This window comes from Plasmopara halstedii, assembly GCF_900000015.1.
Source record: "Plasmopara halstedii genome assembly, contig: Scaffold_2592, whole genome shotgun sequence".
In the NCBI taxonomy this organism is placed as follows: domain Eukaryota; phylum Oomycota; class Peronosporomycetes; order Peronosporales; family Peronosporaceae; genus Plasmopara; species Plasmopara halstedii.
In genome coordinates, this window is record NW_020189499.1 from 142,897 (window position 1) to 148,939 (window position 6,043).

Sequence of the window (6,043 nt, forward strand, 5' to 3'; positions counted from 1 at the left end):
GCGATTGTCGAAGAAGCTATCGATGATGCCATCAACACTGCGGAAGTACTCGATAAGGAGACTTCGGAGAAAGGTTTGAAAATAGTCGCGGGACGCTCTAAGAAAACTTTGCTTGGACTCGTCAAGAAATATACTGATATATCCCCAGACAAAGTACTCGACGAATTGACAAAAGCGTTCATCACATGATTGACGTCCCGTCGTGAGCAAATTTCTGTATCAAAAGATCGCCGCCAAAAGAACAAGCCAATGTTATCGATCAGCTCTTTGAACAGCGTCAGAAGACCTGTGATGTGAGAGTGAGAGCAAGTCTCCGCACTGCAGTCTCTGAAGCAGCTGGCGCATTGAAAAAACTATCAACAAACTGAGCTTTGATACTTGTTCCGGGAAATAATCTGATGTTCGATAAAATTGTTGGCAGCACTGTCTATGCGCTGTCAATCAAAGATATTACCCCTAAAAAGTATGCAGCGTATGCTGTGGGAATGTATGGCAGTCCCAATAGGTCTGAAGTACACACTAGTGACTATTTATAAATGGTCAGAATGTTATTCCATTGAGAGAACTTCCACCGCGCTGCGTTGGCGACATATTTGATCACAATATGCCAAGGAAAGAGAAGGAAGTTTATGTTCACCTTGAACATCTTCGTCACGATTCCAATTAATGTTGAAAAATAAACTTTACACGAAGCTGAGAAAAATACATCTTTTTCGGCCCTAAGATTTCCTTACTCAGTTCCTAAGCTGACAAAATGGCGTTCGCGCTGACCCTAAGGAGGCTAAAATGAGTGACAGTTGGGCAATTTTTAAACCAACAAGCAACCACGTCGGTTGCAGTTATGGCGAACTTGTACACCTATACACGCAGCTAAACTGCATTGGAACAACCGTTAACGCGTCTCTTGGAAATTAAAAAATGATTGGGAGTGTTCTGAGGATGCAGAGTATGAGAAGCTGTTCCATTTAGTATATGGTGCGAGCAATAATGCAATTGGGTATGATGTGATGCAACACGATGATGAGGGTAGAGGAAACGTTGTATCGTACCAGTCACGACAACTCAGGCTTGCAGAAAGAGGCTATCCTGCCACGACAAACACTTTTGGTCATTAAAGTACGCGTTGCCAACGTTCCTAGTCCATTTTTCATGAAGTACGTGCTGGCAAAGCTATTCTACTTTCGTGATGAGGAGAAGGTCGCTATGGAAGAAGTATCACGCGGCTTTGCGACGAATCCCAGAAAGTGCATTGAAAGTTTGCGCTGAGAACACTCTCATGTCTTGGCAGGCCACTCCCGCGAGCTTGCGTTAAATCCATCACGTCAAGTCACTCCCCCTTTATGCGAGCTAAGGACTCAATCCTTATTTGCCACCGCCACTAATTGCACATGTGTCTACCTTGAGTTGAGGGGACTGTGACTAAAGAGCCACAGTCCGATTCAAATGTTTTCATAGAGTGGCGAGCATTATTTTACTCTATGAAACCCTTAGACGACATGACCAGTTGTGAGGTACAGCAAGACGGTGACTCCACTGTGAACGACAAGCCGTTGTAAGGTTTGTTTGAAACACAGATGCAAAGGCTCAGGACCCGCAAAAAGATCAAGCAGATTGGAGCGGAATGAGGAACAAGCTACTGTATGCGATCAACAATTTTATATTGCTTAGTACGGCTAGCTCGTCTTTTCATTCAGTGTCAAGCCTAGGATGCCTGAAACTTCTACTAGGATTTGTGGAGTGTTTAACGTAGTAAAACGCTATGATGATGTTTTGGTGCTAGCCATACCTCCGCAACCCTACGTTCTATGTGGGTAGAGCAAAAGTCGTATCTTTAAGTGGATAAGCGGATCTTACATTAGATTCACAGACGATCGATCCCAACCTTCTACGACCAATACAGGGAAAGTGTCACTAAATCGTCGAGTCGATAGTTGGACACGGAGATTGACCAAATCATCGGCAGAAAAATACAGTTGAGCCGTCGATGCTGCTTTAGAGTACGATTGCTGGGCTATTTGTCTGAACTCTGACATGTGAGATCTTCAAGCGGGTTTTCTGTCTAATTTTCCTGACGTGATTTGCAGCTCCAAATTGAGCTTGTGATGCACGCGCGACCACTACAATGAGCATTCCTTCTATGCTTCCTAGCGAACATTTGAGATGATCGACAAAGGTCTTCTACAGCCTGAGCTTTGGGATGAGGATCGTCGCAGCCAGAAATCCTGCGAAAAAGGACAAAATAACTCCCTGTCGAACCGACGTCCTCCTCGCTTCTTTGAATGTATAAGATGTCGCACAAGTATGGAGTCGTTCACTGCCTTTTCAGCATGTCTCGTTCCTTTTTACCTGACCCTTTTTCTCGCTTCATTGTCGATGGAAAAGTTGTCTGCTCAGAGCGGTCTGCAAACAAACACTATGTACTTCAAGCTTGAATAAGATGATGTTGTAATGGGCCATACACTATAATTGTATGAAGGTGGATCTTCGTGGTACAAATCATCTTCGACGTGCTTTATGAAGACAAATAATATAGTAATTACATTGCGACGGATTCCGCACACACTTGTGACATCATTAAATGATGCCACAAATGTCCTCTCCATTACTCAAATACAAAGTCGTGGCACTCGTGTGCTAATCGAGTACAGAGTGATGACGTTGTTGTACTGATGACGCTCTTGTACTGATGACACGGAAGCGTAATGTCCTCACTGTGTAATTGGTTAGATCTTGATATGATTGACACGAGTCTATCCACTTGGTTGGATCCTCCAACAAGGACGTTAAGCTCAAAATTTTTAGAATTCCCCTGGGTCCAGCCTCAGTGTATCTAAGCTCTTCATGTCAGGAAACAGACTCTACCCTGGACGCGTGTAGATTTCATGTATATACTCTCAAATAGCTCTAGTGGCTTTTGTTTTGTAGATTCGGTAATCATAATCTATTTTCTAGACGGTCGAATATTTATCGCATTCCCAACAAGTCATCCTCTTAATCGAAAGCGTGTGTGTAAGGCTGTCTCGAGTACTTTATGATAGCTGCCCATGGTCTAAACAGACTGGTAAACTGATCTCAACTAACAACGATTATGAAACCTATTTTGTAAAGCATCGCTTCCTTTGTGCTTATATCTCGTTGAGTCTGGCCTCCGTAAATACAGTAGAGATCAGTTTTTCGAGTGTCATCATTCGCTTGTATTCTTTGAACATTTCTGACAGGGATCCGCCGATTGAACCTGCGAGGGAGCTCAACCATTTGTACTTTTCAATAGAAAGAAAAGGTGAAGAGCATGGCACAGATGTGCGGTATTTCCTCTTGTAAGGCAAAAGTGAATACCAGAGCGCTGCTTGGCAGCCAGATGATCACTTATTTCGTGTTCAGTTTGGCTGGGACCCACTGCCCGGGCTTTACCGCACTCCATCGATCCCGTTTTTTTTTAATTGATGCGACGCAAACAGATTTGTGAACAAAAAACGGAGAAAGGTTTAACGTGATCCGCACCTGTGTGGATTTCCTTAATAAACTGGTAGGAATGGGCAAACCGGAAGTTATCGTAATTCTCAGATGTTGAGCATAGCAAACGTCATTTTTCTCTTTAGCTAAGGGTGAGTACTGGCTTTATGTTGTCGGGAGGCTTTCAACAGCAAATTTGAATTGCACCTGTAGGCGACGTCTTAAATACGGTGCCGGTGGACTTCATCAGAGCTGTACGATTCTGGTAAGCGCTGATATTGTTGGTGGAAAAAATGAAAAGAATGTCGCGTTTGGAGACGATATGCTGAGGTGACTGTGGACTTCACTTGAATGCGGACGAACTAAATGCGCATCGCGTCGCGCTTGCTATCACTAATTATTTGTTTAAAAAGAAGCATCAACGTAGCACTCCTTGTTAACAAGCACGGCAGATGTAGGGAGTCAAGACATTCTAAATGATTTAGTGCTTCTTATCTACCCCTCAACTAACATTAAAATGATACAGAATATCTACAGTGATTTTGTACGATAGCCAACATGGCGGCTGGCCATATTAAGTTTTATCAGTTGCCACTGTATTTATGATCGACTTCCGCACAAAAAACTGTGAAATATATCTTTCAATTTTTAGAGTTTGCTAGGGTGAGAATGGTGGGGTCACCAGGAGCGATGAACTATTGACTTCAGATATAACGAGCATAGTATCGTGGCTCTCAAGCATCGCTTTAATAAATCTGCTGGAGTACTAGGCATATCTCTACTGCTCTCTACGGAACGTTTACAAAGGATCAAACCCCTGCGTGGAGTCGGTTGACAGGTCTTTTCGGTGAAAGTGTCAAATGTAAGATACACACTGGCCTACCCGGCAAAAGACTGAAGTTTGGCATACTTCGCTGTGGCCAATGATACTGCATTTTGGCTCATAGTAGAACAGCGCTCTCCGGTTGAAGAAAGCTTATCCGAAAGGTTTTTTGGTAGCTAGATCGACGTATCATGCTTTTAAGATCCTGGATGCGTTGACAAAAACAAAGATTTCATGCAACTATGTGCTCCGATACTGTAGAAAATTGTAATATTATGCGAGGATGTAGAAGATGCCGAGTGTGTATATTTATCCGTTTCAAGCAGTTGGGATACTTGTTAAGATGTTGAAGGAACATCTGAATTAAAAAGCTCTAAGCTCTCAATAGCGCAAGACGTGGTATGGTGACATATCTAGAAACGAACTACGGATGTATAGCAGTGATATTGGTACGCGTTTTGATCAAAGATCATACGGCAAGGGTGAGGGTATGTCGCAGTCTCCCTTATTATACCCTGTTGAATCATAAGAAATATATATGTGAGCTGATATATTTCGTGACAAATTGGAATAAAAGTAAATGCACGTCGCGTCCTCTGGTAAAGATCTCTATTTGAACGGTCAAAGCTGCTGTATTCACGATTTTCAATAAAATATACTTAGAAACGGATTGAAGTAGCTGTCGGTCGAGGCGTCCGTAGATACAAAGAAAACCTCGTGGTGTCATGACCGCTTTCTCCCGCGCGATGCACGATGCAAAATTGTTTGACGAGTGAAAATCTTCCCACTCTAATCAGACGTTTTCCTCAGGGTGGCTTTCAAAGGTTTCAAAAAGTCATCATTCCACGCAAATTCTGGTTCCAAGAAAAATCATGATGCACATTGAGTGGTTGCATCTCATTTATCGTCCTATAACTAGTTGCTAATATCATGGCTTTTAGGGGGAGATAGCGATATTCATATTATTTGGGGTGTAATTCAACTCGGATAATGTGGGAGTGTCTGTTGTACCCCACAAACAGTCCAACGCATTGGCGATACTCAACTGTCTGATGAGACTGCTACTTCGGCTTCATCCTGCAAATGCACAAATCTAATTCGTTAATATATTCGTCCATAGTCGTGCAGAGCACGAGAATCAAATGTGTCGACCCGCATGAAATACATGCGAGCAGTGCCCATTTTGTTTGTGCTTCAATGAGCTATACACACGTATTAAATTTGATACCAACACATTGTTTTAGAATCCTAAATTGATATTAATATATGCCAGCATATCCCGCAAAGTTGAAGATCATTGTAGAATGTTCAGTCCCACTTTCCACGTGAAAGTCACTTGACCCGGCAAACTATTCCCATAAAAATATTTCATCCGACTGATCTTGCTAAGTTCCTTACCTATCTCTTGAGAAGATTTTAAGTTGTGCTGGTATTAGAGTAATGCATTATGAGTGCCTCGTTTATATTTTTGAATCAGTCATTTGGTGACGGCCGTGGCGCATCGACACTTCCATATAATATGTTAAATGCAGCAGACGTCAATTGGCACCAACTCGCTATCGAGTCTGAGTCTCGCGATAATAAAACGGCAAAAAAATGCGATATGGATCGTTACAAGGAACTCATTGCCTTAATTGATTACGCTCATAATAATTGGCTTCAGCCGTCCGTGACCAATTCAGATAATGTATTGTCTGTCAAAGTGACGACATCATCACATCCCCCACATATAATGGCAAGATAATTATCCAAATTTGCCGAGTATAC